The sequence below is a fragment of the Miniopterus schreibersii genome (genome assembly GCF_964146895.1).
Source record: "Miniopterus schreibersii genome assembly, chromosome: 19".
Classification (NCBI taxonomy): domain Eukaryota; kingdom Metazoa; phylum Chordata; class Mammalia; order Chiroptera; family Miniopteridae; genus Miniopterus; species Miniopterus schreibersii.
Genome location: NC_138119.1, coordinates 34,666,195 through 34,681,495, shown reverse-complemented (window position 1 = coordinate 34,681,495; position 15,301 = coordinate 34,666,195). Strand labels below are relative to the sequence as shown.

Below are 15,301 nucleotides of genomic sequence, written 5' to 3'. Positions count from 1 at the left end.
CCCCCTGCTGGGGATCGAGCCCGAAACCTGAGCCTGTGCCCTGACCGGGAATTGAATCGTCATCCCCGGGCTCCTAGGTTGATGCTCAACCACTGAGCGACGCGTGCCGGGTTCTTTGCAGTTTAAAAAGCCACTCTCTTGTGAGTTAGTCTGCCTCACAACAGGAGCCCTTGCCCTGGGCACAAACATGCTCCTGTTTACATTTTTTCCACCGAAGTATGAAAGTTCAAAGTCCCCAAAAAACATTAGTTCTCAAAGAATCTAATCATTCAACCTTCCCTCCCCCCAGTCAGCATTTCAACACAGTCAAATGGACTTGCTCCTTGTTTGGAGGACACCTTTGCACTTCCCTGGCCCTCTGCGCTTTTGGCAAAGCTCTTTTCTCAGCCTGGAATGCCCATGTCCTTTTACCTTTTCATTTCCAGATCCCACTCACATTACTCAAAGGCCATCTCCTCCAGGAAGCCTTACCTGACTCATTATTTCCTCACTGTCTCTCCCTCCCGGGAAGCCCCAGGACAGGTGAACTGTATCTTGCTTACCCCATTTATAACTGTCTGCTTTGATTGAACCTCAGGGTTTTGTGTATGACACATTAATATTAGCACTTTCTTCTTAAAATAAAGGCACTTAAAGGCAGAGAGCATGTGTCATTTAGTATCCTCATTATCCAACAGTGTCTGGCATATAGTTGCTCAGTATGTGCTGGAGGAATGCAAGAATGGAGGGACAGAAAAGAAAGGAAAAAGCCCAGCCCGGCCGGGAGTGGCTCAGCGGTTGAGCATCGACCTAGGATCCAGGAGATCGGGGTTCGATTCCCGGTCAGGGCACATGCCCAGTTTGTGGGCTCAATCAATGACTCTCTCATCATTGATGTTTCTATTTCTCTCTCTCCCCCTCTTTTCCTCTCTCTGAAATTAATAAAGATATGTTAAAAAAAAAAAAAGAAGAAAGAAAGAAAGAAAGAAAGAAAGAAAGAAAGAAAGAAAGAAAGAAAGAAAGAAAAAGAAAGAAAAAAAAAAAAAAGAAAAAGAAAGAAAGGAAAAAGCCCATAAATGCGATGCATGAAGGCGCTTTAACCCAGGAGTTGCATGCTTGATGAAGTGGTAGAGCCAAGCTGACAGGCATTACCAGTACTTACTACTACTGGGCTCTCTCTGAGTTGCCTGGCAAGGCCTACCTGACTAATTTAGGCCAATGTACTATAAACAGAAGTAACATGTTACTTCCAGACCAAAGCATTTAATTGCTAGTGTAGGACCTTCCTGCTCTTCGCGATAGCACCAGGAGCTCATTCGTTCCAGATGGTGCAGCTTCGTAATGGTGGAGTCCCTCTCTGCCTGGGCTCCTGAGTGACTAAGTGAAGCAGAGACCCTCTGCCAACTCGTGATGAACATGTAGCTCGAGAGAGAAATGAATCTCTGTTTTGTTAAAATATTGAAATTTTGGAGTTGTTTGTTATTGCAACATAATATAAAAATGCTAATTAACACAGAGCTTCGCCCTTTGCTCCTACTTGACCTTGGGTAAGTTACTTTACCTCTCTGCATCTCACTTTCCTTCTCTGTGAAATGGACTAATAGAAACTCCTATCCCCTATAAAAGCTTAACAGGTTTCCTAGCACAGAAGTCCTCAGTATGTGTTAGCGTTTGTTAGCCTGGAGAAAGGTGGGCAATGGGTATTTGTTCCCTCTCCCTTTGCCCCTTTTCTTGCAGACATCATGAAAGAGGTCAACAGTTGTCCAGGGGTTAAGAAAAGGGCATAAAATCTGGTTAAAACCCCGCAGTGCCTGGTGAAACTCGGTGATTCAAGGCAAGTCAGCACACTTTCTGAGCTTTTTCTTATCTGTAAAATGCTATGAGCCTTCCAGGAGATGAGATATACAAGCACCCTTTGTAAATTACTAAATGCTATTCAAATGTGAGTTGGTTACCTTGGTCTATTAACACTTTGTATCACCCCAAACCCGCCCTATCCCCACTTTCTGCAGCACCCCACACCACACAACTCACTGCTACAAACATACCCTCAGCATTACACACACCCACTATATATTGGCAGCTTTAGCAGTGACCAGGAGAATGTGCCCATCTGGAGAGCCCATCTTGTCAGCCCCCAGGGTTCTAAAACCAAAAGACCAGCTTTTTGCAAAGCACGATTCTGGGGGAGAAGAAAGATCACTTCATCGACACTCACTTTCCCATTTCCTTTACTCATTGTAATTCGCTGCAGAGGCAATCTCCTGGGAGAGCAGAGCCATCAACTCCCAGAATTGAACCCAGGAGCTTTGTCTCTTTTTTCTCTCCACATAATACTGCTCTCTTGATGGTCGCTATGCAAACACATTCTTCATTCATTTGCAAACAGGGAATATTTCATATTTTGAGGCTCAGCTTAATGTCTCACCTTCCCAAAGGACACTGGTTGGAACTTCTTTTTAAACAATACTGTGTCAATACTCCTGTTCTGGCACCCCAGTCATGCTGTAGCCTGAGGGATGACCAAAACCTTGTCTTCTCAGAGCCCTCACTAAAATGGATGCTTAACTATAGACAATACAATCTCAAACTGAAGGCACCTCTTGAGCCATCTGGTCCAATATGGACCCAATGCAGGAGCCTCCCTCTGCCTTAGCATCAAGACCATCAGGGGACAGGGAAAGCAGGGTGGCTTTTCATGGAGTCTGGACTTTGGAACCTGAATGTTTGGGCTTCTTTCCAGCTTCTTCAGGTACCATCTCTGTGCCTATGGGAAAATGATTTGACCTCTCTATGACTCAGTTTCCTCATTTATAGAAATTACTTCTTTACTCGTGCAAAAAGTATTTATTGAATAGTTACCATGTGTCTGTTACTATTCTGAACCCTGGGGTTACAGCAGAAAACAACACCAAGTCCCTGCTCTCATGGCACTTACACAGGCATGAGCAGTTAGTGTGGTGGGCAGTTAGACGGAGCAGAGCAAGGAGGGTGGGCCAGGTACAGAAGGTCACCAGGGCAGAAAGCCCTGGGTGCTTAGCAATGGGCAAAACAAGGACTTCGCCTCCAGGGTAACATTTCCTCCCCTAGCATATAACTGGTCATATGGCTCGGACCCTCCCCTGACCTTTCCTCTGGCATGTCACTAGTCACACAGGTTAGGCCCCCCTTAGGGAACAAACAAGTGGGCCTGAGAATAGCCCTTAGGCATTAGGCCCTCGGGATATCATCTAGGCCTCAGTTGTGTTTCTGCTCCAGGCCCAGAAAAGCAGCAAAACCAGACAAGCCACCCAACCCCACAGCTGACCTCACAACCAGCTGCATTGATAATGACCCACTGCTCTGGTGCCGACCAATCAATAGAGACCAAGACCCTGAAAGGGCACACCTGGAAAGCTGATGAATATTCTATTGGGATCTCTCTATTGAGACCTCCAGATAAATACCCTCAAGAAGGAGAACCCAACACAGCTCTCTATGGCGCTCACCTAGCCTTTCCTCACAGGCATGTTTTCCTTGCCTCTCTCTCTCTTTTCTAAGCTCCAAGGGTCCTTCTTTTGCCCCTGTAACTTGTTTTCTGAGCCCATTTCTTCTACAGTTCACCTCTTTACATCTGTGACTTTCTAAATAAACTTTCTCTTATAGTCTGAGTCTTGGCTCTGAATTCTTTCTTAGCCAGAACTCAAGTGCTGAGGTTGCTGAGCCAAGGTCTTGACTCCACCAGTCTAACACCTGGTACCAGTCTCACCACCAACAGTAAATGAAGTATGTCAGATAGTGGTAAGAGATATGGAGAGGCAGGTACAGTAGATGGTGAGGGACGGTAGGAGAAGATGGTGTGCTATTTTACATTGGGTGGTCAGAAAAAGCCTCTAAGATAAGAGGGCAGGGAAGCCTGGGTAAAGTATTTTAGGCAGAGAAAACAACAACTGCAAAAACCCTGAGGCAGAAATGAGTTTAGAGGGTTGAGGACCAGCAAGGAGTCTGTTTGGGGAGAGTAATGAGAGTTGGAAGAAAATCCTGTTAAAGAGGTGGGGTGGAACAGGTTCTTTGAGAACTTGTAGGCCATTAAAAGAACTTTGGGACTCCTTTCTGTTTTGTGGACAGTGCCGAGGAAGCATTGTTGGAGTCTCCCTCCCACAGTCATTATGTCTAAGTCAGAGTCTACCAAAGAGCAGGAACAGCTGCAGAAGCTCTGTGTTGGAGGTTTGAGCTTTGAAACAATTGATGAGAGTCTGAGGAGCCATTTTGAGCAATGGGGACGCTCACAGACTGTGGTGATGAGCGATCCAAACACCAAGTGCTCCACAGGCTTTGGGATTGTCACACGGCCCACTGTGGAGGAGCTGGGTGCAGCCATGAATGCAGGACCACACAAGGTGGGTGGAAAAGTGTGGAGCCAGAAAGGGCTGTCTCAAGAGAAGATTCTCAAAGGCCTGGTGCCAACTTAGCTGTGGAAATGATTTTCATTGGCGGTATTAAAGACGACACTGGAGAATATCACCTAAGAAGTTATTTTGAACAGTGTGGGGAAATGGAAGTGAATGAAGTCATGACTCACGGGAGCAGTGACAAGGAGAGAGGCTTTGCTTTTGTAACCTTTGATGACCATGACTCTAGACAAGACTGTCATTCAGAAACACCACACTGTGAACGGCCACAACTGTGAAGTAAGGAAAGCCTTATCCAAGCAAGAGATGGCTAGTGCTTCATCCAGCCAAAGAGGTGAAAGTGGTTCTGGAAACTGGTGTTGACCGTGGAGGTGGTTTTGGTGGGAATGACAACTTTGGCAGTGGAGGAAACTTCAGAGGTGGCAGCCATGGTGGTGGTGGTGGTGGTTATGGTGGCAGTGGTGATGGCTATAATGGACTTGGTAATGATGGAAGCAGCTTTGGAGGTGGCAGAAGCTACAATGATTTTGGCAATTACAACAATCAATCTTCAAATTTTGGACCCATGAAAGGAGAAAACATCGGAGGCAGAAGCTCTGGCCCCTATGATGGTGGAGGTCAATACTTTGCTAAACCATGAAACCAAGGTGGCTCTGGTGGTTCCAGCAGCAGCAGTAGCCATGGCAGTGGCTGAAGGTTTTAGTTCCAGGAAACAATGCTCAGCAGGAGAGGAGAGCCAGAGAAGTGCCAGGGAAGCTACAGGTTCAACAAATTTGTGAACTCACCCAAGCACAGGGGTGGCAGGGCCTAGCTGCTACAAAGAAGACATGTTTTAGACAATACTCATGTGGATGGGCAAAAACCTTGAGGGCTGTATTTGCGACTAGTTGTTTAACAGGTTATTTTTGTTTCTGTTCAGTGGAAAGTGGAAAGCATTCCAACAAAGGGTTTTAATGTAGATTTTTTGCACCCATGGTGCTGATTGCTAAATGTAATAGTCTGATCATGACATTGAATAAATGTGTCTTTTTTAAAAAAATTAAAAGAACTTTGGAATTAATTCTGGAATGGCAAAATGTCAAGCTATATGAAACTGTTGTTTTTGTAGGCCAGAAATTGTTGAACATCAGAAATTTTACATGGTTCAACCTAATAGATGTAAACATGCTGTATTGTTAATTTGTTATTACCACTTTTAAAAAACAGGCTTTTCTATTATTTGGCAGGATTAATTGGAATGCATTTCTTCTATTGAGTATAAATCTGTCTCCTTGCAATTTTCACCCAAAGGCTATAATTCTGCCTTTGGGGCAATACTGTCTGAGTAGTGGAGGAAGGAGCCTTCCCAAGTGGCCCTTTTGATACTGAAATATAGTTGGCATGATGTCATGTTTCTTCTGAGACACCTCTCTTCTGAGTAAAGTATTTCTAATTCTTCAAACCATTTATTTAATGATATGGTTTCTTGACTAATCCTCATCTTGCTCACTCTACCTTCTGAGTGAGTTTTAAACACTCGGTAGGGCATGGCAGTGCTCCACTGTGCACCACTAGTTTGAGGAAGAATTCCCCACCTCAGCCCACTAAGGTTCTGTCAACCAGTGGTCATTACAACAGGAATCCCTTGGGGATGCAGTAAAGAAGAAAACTTTAATCAGCTCAATTATGACACAGCTCAGCTGTGAGGTGGTCCTGGGGCTTGGAGCCTCTCAGGGTAGACAGCTCTGCTGTACTGCTCAGGGGTCTGCTTTGTACTTTGCTCTGGTCTGCTCCATTCTGCACCAGTTTGCTCTGGCCTGCCCTGGTCCGCTCCACTCTGCTCCTGTGAGAAGTCTTTGATATTTCGGTTCAGCCAGGGAAACAGCCTTCAGGATCCAGTGAAAAGAGAAAATGCACTGCCAGAGCCAGAGCAGACTTGGCTTATAAATAGGGACGCCCCGGCCCACCCTCCACCCTTGATTGGTAAGTGGTCATGCAAATGAGGACTCCAAATCGTCACAGTTTGATTGGTCCAAAAGGCACTTTCCTGATTGGTCAGAATGGAGCTGCTCTGATTGGTTGGTGGAGAAGCTAATGGGGATTTCGCTGCACAACTCTAATTGGACTGGGAAAGCCTCAGTCTTAGTCCTTAAAATAGGATTCCAGGAATTCCCTTATAAGAGCTGGCTCAGACAGCAGAAACAGTGCAGGCAGGCAGTTCAGCGCAGGTTCTCCATCAAGTGCGGTTTGTGTGAGAGGCCCCTGGGTAGAAATGGCTGCCAGGCTCTGGTTTTGTTTTTGTTTTGTTTTGTCTTTTTAAATTTGAGCCCAGTTAAGCAACCAGGACCCATTTTTAGTAGACATCTTCTTTCCCAGGGTCCACAGTTCTCTGTTCTTCACCCCCTAACCTTCAGTAACTACAGACACTGTCTTTTGGCTCCTCTCCAGGAGGGAGCAGTGGCCCCTTAACGTCCCAATGGCCCTGAGAGCCATTCTCTCCACTGCAATGGGAGGTAGTGCCAGATTTTCAGACATAAATCCCTAGAGATAGAATAAGAGGGCTTCCCAGGTCCAGAAGCTCAGCTGTGGCCATACTGGCACCACAACCTAGGTCCTTTGTGTGTCCCAGGGCTTGGAGTACTCTGTATGGTGGGCCTTTGTGGAATTTTTTAATAGCATCACAGTGATGCAGACCTGGCTCTCAAGATTTAGATGTTTTTCTTTCTGGTTTGAAGATCAAATGATATGGGTTCTAGTGTAAACTCCATTTATTAGCCATGTCATCCTGGACAAGTTACCAAAACTGTTTGAGTTACCAGTTTTCTTATTCATTAAATGAAAATAAGGATACTACTTTAGATAGACTTTCCAATCCTTTAAAAATGTAAATCACATCACATCACTCCTTTGCTGTAGACGTTATGGCTTCCTATTCTGGTTAAAATAAAATGCACTCTTGCCTGGCCTGAGTGGCTCAGTTGGTTGAGCACTGTCCTGTGCACCGAAAGGTTGCTGGTTGGATTCCCAGTCAGGGCACATACCTGGGTTGAGGGTTCTATCCCTGGTCAGGGCACCTATGGAAAGCAACCAATTGATGTTTCTCTCTCATATTGATGTTTCTCCCCCCACCCCCACCCCCCCTCTCTGAAAAGCAATGGGGAAAAAATATCCTTAGGTGAGGATTGAAAATAAAAATAAAATGAAGTCCACTCTCGTTTTTTACAAGCCCTACTTTTCCTGGCCCTTGCCTACCTTCTCTGCAGCCTTTGTCACTTACCACTCTAACCCTCTGCCCTTCTTGCTCTCTGGGATATTCTATCAAGGAGGAAAATGCTAGACCCCTTCCTTCAATGAAGCCACCTGAAGTTTGGGAGATGCTGAGGACAGGGAACAAACAAATGATGTTCCAGGCATTTTCATAAATGTGATTACATGCAAGGTTCAAAAGAATGGGTCTCTGGTGCTAGACCTTAAAAAGAAGTCCACTATCCTCCACCCCAACAGGCAACCAGCCAGCTCAGAGAAAAGTTCAGCAAATAAACCCAAGAAGCTTCCAGCCTCAGAGCCCCCAGGGCTCCAGCTCTCTCCTAATAACCTAAAGGGCTATTAACAGTCTCTTCACTTTTTAAAACAAATTTTTTAATGCCTGGCCTTTTGGTCCTGGCTACGTGCCAGAAAAAGAAGCTGAAGCCCCAGATCCCCCTTTGAAAGGAGAGCCCCCTTAACCAGGTAGGAAAAGACAGACCTCGGGCTGAAGAATTGTCCCTTTTTTATGGGGAGACACAGTCCCCCAGTGTTCCTCTTGGATTTAAAATCTCCATCAAGGTAGAAGATACTCAAGAAACACTGGGAATCTGGTAAATGGAGGAGAAAAGCCTGGTGTTGAGCTCAGGCCCATGGGCTCATTGTGTGGTCTGCTTTAGGGGTCTGCTGTCTGAAGTTCCCAGGGGGCAGGAAAGCACATTCACATTTTTTTATGTCAAAAATCAGAATTTTGCCCAGCCGGAGTGGCGCAGGGGTTGAGCTAGACCTATGTTCCTGGTCAGGGTATGTGACCAGGTTTCTGGCTTGATCCCCAACAGGAGGCATATAGGAGGCAGCTGATCAATGACTCTGTCTCATCATTGATGTTTCTCTCTCTCTCTCCCTTCCTCTCTCTGAAATCAATAAAAATGTATTTTTAAAAATCAGAGAATTTCTATGTCCAGAATGGCATAAGGGATTAGACCACTGGGCTCCATGATATTGATGTGCTTTAGGGATGCCAAACTGGTGGAAACTAAGCAATGTGGATTCTTAGGAGAGCACGCTTTCAAATTCTCTACGTCAGCTTTTCATTCAGAACACTAGCTTGTGCATCTATAACGCCCACCGCGAATTAATGGCCAGACCTGTTACCTTCACAATGGCATTGACTCAGTACATCTCTGATTCCTCCACAATCAATAAAACAAAACTTGGCTCACCCTTATTTAGAGTCAATCAGCACTGGCTGGTGTGGCTCAGTTGGTTGGAGTGCCATCCCATACACCGAAAGGTGGAGGGTTTGACAGATGGTCAAGGCACATCCCCAGGTTGCAGGTTAGATTCTGGTCAGGGCACATTTGGGAGGTAACAGATCAATATTTCTCTTTAACATCGATGCTTCTCTCTCTCTCCCCCTCCCTTTCTTTCTAAAATCAATTAAAAAAAAAAAAGTCAATCAGTAGATACCTCCTCCAGGAAGTCCTCCACCTATCATCCCTTCTTTGTCATCTCATAGTGCCCCCTTCTTGCCCCCTCTCCCTCTCCATGTGCCCAGTGCAGCTTACTAAGGTATTGAGCATTTAAACAGGAATTGTGGTGCCAGCTGTAAAAGAACTACTACTGCCTTCTTTCCACAATAGGTTGCCATCAGCTAATACCTAATCTCTCCTTCCATTCACAGCAAAGTACCTTTAAATCCATTGTCTCTGCTTCTCTTGTAACCCCCCCCCACACACACACCTGAGCACACTGCAATCTGTATTCTGCTCCTGCTAAACCTCCAAACAGGTCTTGCTCCAGTTGTCAAAGCCAGTGGTCACTTTTTAATTATTTTCTTCTGTTACAAAATCATTTAAACAAAAGTTAAATCATGACTTTTATACAAATATAAAATGGACATGTATCAAAATTGGTGTTTAATCCTTTAATTAATGAGAGATCCAGTACAATGTTTTAACTAGTTCAAAGAAAAATTCAGAAAAACACACTGGTATAGGCCAGCCAGGAATTCTGAAGTAAATTTACAAAACTGGTTTGTCCACAAGGCACTAATCAATTACCACAAACAACGAATTTGCATTTCTATGGAGAAGAATCATTTTCATTATCAGTTTTTTACAATTTACAGGAGTAAAATAGCTGATAGACCAAGGCAGAGATAATCTTGATGGAAAAGTTAGACAGGACATCTAATTTTTTTGGGGTCCCTTTTAAGCCTTTCCTGACACTTCCTTGACTTTTCTGCAACATTTAACACTAATGATTGTCAACGTAAGAAACGTTCAAACCTGTAGAGAATTTTTATGAGTTTATTTGAGCCAAACTGACAATTGCTGGAAAGCAAAACCTTAAAGAATTGAGAAAATGCTCTGGAGAATGGCAGTTCTGCACCCTGCTTTGTACATTACAATCAAGAGGAGATGTAAGTGGGTTACATGAAATCCGCTGGTGAAAGATTAGGGAGGCGGGAGAAAGCGAAGTGGGAAGGCCTCTGGGGTTGGCTAAAAAGCAAAACCATATACACCTACTTCTTTTACATAGGTGGGCACAGGACGGTCAACAGTTAACAGTCAACATGATAACAGTTATAATGGGAGGATTTGTGGTCTCCTCTCTGGTGCAGTGCCTGTGCTCCGAGGGATGTGGAAAAAAAGGAAATTACTTTGTTTTTGCAAAGGCATGTTTATCAGGTGTTATCCTAGATGCAAAAGACAATGGACAGGCTTAACTAAGATGAAGATTCACCTCGGCCAGAGGAAAATACTGCCTTGGGGTATGGCTACTCACCGTGAACCGCTTTTAGTTCAAAAGTTTTAATTTCAGACCATCCCATGTGGTTACTTGAGGTCTCTGAGTCTGCAGGGCTACCACACAGACCTCAGGAGCTTGTGGAGTTTAGCATGTAGCCCCCTTTTGTCCACATGGCCATTCCTGAAATTCCTCCTTTTGTTTTGTGCTGTCACTTTGAATCCCCCCACCCCCCATTCAGTCTCAGCAGAAGCGGGCCCCTCTTCCTCTATTTTTTTTTTTTTTTAAATGTAGCTATTCTCCAGTGCTTTGTCCTGGACCACCTTCTCCCTCCGCCCACAGTTTTAAGGGAAACATCACCTATTGTTTTGTCTCCAAGCCACCAAGGTCATGCTGATGACTCTCAAACCTCTCTCTCCTTCTAAGCTGCAGATTGCCTTTGTTTATATGCCCCCAGCACCTCAAATGCAACATGCTCTGCCTACAAAACCTGCCTTTTCTTCCTTGGATTGTCACCTTTCATTCAGGTGCTTAATCTAAAACCTTGGGAGACAGGCTTGTCCCTTTTGCCTTCCTCACGCCTCGCATCCAGTCACTGAGACCTGCTGGATCTGCCTCCCGCTCGCACTCCAGCCTGGCTGCTCCTCTCGACGTCCATTACGCCTGCCTTGGCTCCAGCTTTCTTCACTTCTTGTCTGGGTGAATATGAGAGCCTCCTGTCTGATCCTTCTGCCTTTACCCTAACGTCTCTAATCCATACTTGACTCTGCTGCTGAAATAATTTTTCTAAAATGCAAATCTGATGTGATACTCTCATCCCTGAAGTCATTTCAAGGCTCCCTGTCAAGATTGGGACAAAATTAAGCCCACTAAGAAGTTGGTTGACGGCTTCCATGAACCAAGCTCCTTCTCCAGCCTCACCTCTTGTTGGGACCCCTAAGGCCCCTTTGTAGAAATGGCTGCTGGACTCTGTTTCTTGTGTGTTTTTGTTGTTGTTTTTTAGTTTGAGCCCAGTTAGCCTCCAGGAGCCCTTGCAGGTACTAGCAGCCATTTCTACACAGGGGCCTTGCACGCAAATTGCACTGCAGGGAGCAGCGTGCACTGTGCTTCTCCCACATGAGCCAGGCCTGATAAAGGAGTCCCTGGAATCCTGCTCCAACGGCGGGACTGAGGCTGTTCCCACCCACTTGGAGCTGTGCAGCTAGCATCACTTCTTCACTGACCAATCAGAGAAACTCCATTCCGACCAATCAGGGAAGTGCCTTTTGGGCCAAACTGAGACAGGCTAGTAATCCAGGACAGGCAGAATAGGGAAACTGAGGCAGATAGTTAAACAATGGTTTGCAGCCATCTAGTAAATCCTATCTTCCCTAAACCTGGGACACTTATGAGTAAATGGTTGCACTTCTCCTCCCCAACCAGAGGGTAAATAGCTTAAGTCACCCTACTCAGGGAGACAGTAGAAATTCAATTAGTGCCATTTGCCAGCCACACCCAAGGACAGAGGAAGTTAAGAGAATAATCTTCATTTTGGTGCATCCGAATAAAGTTAGTGAATAGTCTATCAAGAGCCTCCCTTAAGGCCTTCCCTAAATGCTCAGCCTTTAAAACCCCTCAAAGGGAAGGTCCAGCTTGCTCTCTTCCCAGGAGCTGTGCTTCCCCCACCCCTCTTCTCCCACAGGCGTCCCTGAACTCTAAGGGACCCCACGAGGCTTGCAACCAGGGCAGCAATGGGCAGCAGCAGTTTGTCCCAGACAAACCCCCGGAACCTGACCCGAAGACCCCCTTTTCCCTGACTTCTTAGTGAACCAAAGCAGACCAGCCTGGGTTCGTTTCCCCAGCCCTTCATATTTCACTGTCCCTAGCTTTCAAAAACATCCTCTAAAACTCACCTGGACTTGTCTTGTGAACTCTTTCCTGCATGAAGTCAAGAACCCACACACTACCTGCTGGCCCTAGGCAGGCCAGTCCAGGGCCAGGTCCTCTTTCCAGTAACAAAACTGCTAGGATTTGGAGTCCTCATTTGCATGAAGATGTACCAAGCAGGGACCAGGGATGGGGACTCATGTCTATATAAGCCAGCTCCCCTTGGGTTCTCTGAGTGCACTTTCCCTTTCCACCAAAGACTGAAGGTTGCGTTTCCCTGGCTGAGCTGAAACACTGAAGGTGTCTTGCAGGAGCAGAGTGGAGCAGCCCAGCTAAGCCCAGAGAAGAATGGCACAGAAAAGATCAGAGCAGAGCAGAGCAGGGATTTGCACAGCAGAGCTGTCTAGCTGGAGAAGGCCCTGGCCTGGGGCTGCCTCACAGTCATGCTGTTTCACAACTGAGCCATTTGGCACTGAATTACGTTTCCTTCTTCATCGCACCCCAACCTGAGGATTCCTGTGCCATTTCCTTCCTTTTTGGAATGGGCTGTTCTCTCCTTCGACACTTGTCCATCCCCTTTAATTTTTTCTAGCTAGCTCCTGGTCATCCTACGCAAACTATATAGGGCTTTGCCTCCTCCCTGGAGATTTTCTCACCTCCTGCCCCTGTCTGGATTAGGGGATTCTCCTAGGTGCCCCCATCCTTGCACTCAAGGTCACAAATTTGTGACTGTTGGCTCATCGCAGGAAGAGGTGTAGCTTCTTTTCTCTTTCTATGCACTGGTTTACTGGGTTGTCATTGTTTATTTTCATGGTTTTCTCATGAGATGGCAGCTCCCTGCAGGCAGAGACTGGGCTCAGTAGATCCTCCCCCCCAATGTTCTCTTCCTGCACAAGTCTGGCTAATCTCTCCTGAGGAAGTTTCATCTAATATATGGGGCAAAAGTAAGTTTACAATGGTAAGTATGCGAAACATAGTTTATTCTTATATTATTTATTAATTATATTGTATTATTTTTCATACAAACTACTATAAACCTACTTTTGCCCCACCCTGTGTATTATAGCCTCTTACCCCTATGTAGAATCTCAGGTAGGGGAAAACAGGCGTTCAGAAAGCCAGTCGTGGGTGAGTGGAGAAAAGGAACCTGAGATGGACTGTTGATCCTAGCTTCTAGTTTCACCTTTTAAACTCGTTTATTCAGTGAGTCAGTACTGGACACTGTGCAAAGTCTCCGGGGTATGGAAATGAGTAAATTATGGTTTCTGTCCTTTAGGAATGTGCAGTCCAGTAGCAGGGACAGACCTGTATGCAAATAAATGTATCTGTGCCATAATCGCTAAATACTAGGAATCTGAACGCATAGCTGCTGCCAGAGCAGGAAGAGAAAGCCGTTGCCTGTGACTGTTGAGGGTTCACAGCGAGGAGAGTGTGGCCTGTGAGCAGGAGCTAGGATGAGTAAGGGCCTACTCTTCACAGGGAGGAGAAGCATTCCCGCCAGCGCGGCTGCTGACCCAGCCATGGCGTTAGGTGGGACAAGGGTCTCAAGGTCTGGGCAGCTCTTACTAAATGCTACTCTTGCTAAATGTTAGAATGTAGCACAGTGTTTTTCAGATGCAGCTGTAAACAGGATGAGCTTGACAGGAGCTCAACCAGATATGTGTAGCCAACTGCAAAGAAGAAATCATGGTATAATTGACCAAATAGTGTATGTAGGCAATGGCTAAGCCTCCTGTTGGGGAAACAGCTTTGTGAACAGAGCTCAGTTTGATGTGAATCTCCTGTCTCCTTTACTGGCCGCAAGTAAATCAAACTACCTTGCAATGGCTGCGGTCTCGTTCTTGAATAAACACCCCAAGTGGTGAGCCCTCTGAGTTTAGCAACATAGGCATCGTGCTCTTGGGGTGGTTTTCCTGGGATAAGCCAACAGCCACAAACTTGTCTGGGGACTGAGTACAGGGATGGGCGCTGGGAGGCGACCCACTGCTTAAAGTGTTCTTGAGCTTCTCTTAGACGTCCGTCCTGCCCACCCACACTCTGGGCAGAGGCTCCAGGCATCGGGGGTACCGGCACTGTGAGGAGGTGGCTGCGGCTATGTTGCCTCTTCTTGGGGTGGCCTTGGCCTTCTCTGTGAGGCTCTGCATGCCTGGTTTATTATGCACAAGGCAGGTATTTTGCTTTCCGCCTTGGGAACCCATCTCAGAGACAAGGTAGTTTGTTTTCTGTAATGGCTTCCAAGGGAGTGTGGTGGGGCCAAGGGGTCAGCACGAAGATGAAGTGGGGAGGGCAGGCAAGGAGCTTCTGGAGCCTGAGGCAACACACAGCAGAGGCTGACTCTTCTGTTTCTCTACCCTTCCTTTCTGCTGCCCTTTGCTTTGTGTTTCCTTTTATTTTTCCCATTTACCTCTGCTTGTCTTTATGCTTTATATTCTTTGAGTCTTAGTGTTTCCTACCCTCTCCCTCTTTCTCTCCTGCCCCATCACCCTCCTGTGTGTGCTGGGACCAGGGAAGGATGCAGGAGACACACAGGGACTATTAAAACAGTCAGCTCTCATCTCATGGAACCCAGCCTTACAGGGACACTTCCTTCCCATTTTAACTCACCCCTGTCTCTCTTTTTCCCCTACAGCTCCATTGTCTGTTCTCTGTCCCTGTGCTCACAACACCCTTCCCATCATCTCCAGGTGATAAAAATTTGAGACTGACCCAAGAATAAGCATATATCTTTCCAGAGGTCTTACTACTGCCTGATCCTTCACCAGAAGGGTTCCCTCTTGAAGCCCAAAGTCTCCCAGATAAGAGAGCAAGAGTGAGAGTGAGAAAGAGAGAGAGGTAGACTGCTAGGCTGGCATCTCCTGGGGTGATATCCTCTGGGTGAAGGGTGACTGAACCTGCCAGTTGACCATCTCCTCAACTGTAAGAACCCTCTAGATGGCTAAGAAAGAAGCTGGAATCTGTGGGGGTTCAGAACTAGTTATCCCAAGATGTGCCTTAATGGTATGCAGATTACTTTGAGCTAAAAGGCAACTTTAGCTGCAGGCTCAAGAGAAAGCTCTGTCCCTCCCTTTAACTTTCTAGAAAAACTTGAGTTA

The 15,301-nt window shown here is 46.0% G+C and overlaps 1 pseudogene across 1 annotated transcript; it reads left to right on the top strand.

The window, feature by feature from the left end:
* Positions 1 to 3,174: 3,174 nt before the first annotated feature.
* Positions 3,175 to 5,275, top strand: LOC308549052 (heterogeneous nuclear ribonucleoprotein A1 pseudogene; annotated as a pseudogene). Its single transcript has one exon. The product of its transcript is annotated as a heterogeneous nuclear ribonucleoprotein A1 pseudogene (transcript).
* Positions 5,276 to 15,301: the final 10,026 nt, after the last annotated feature.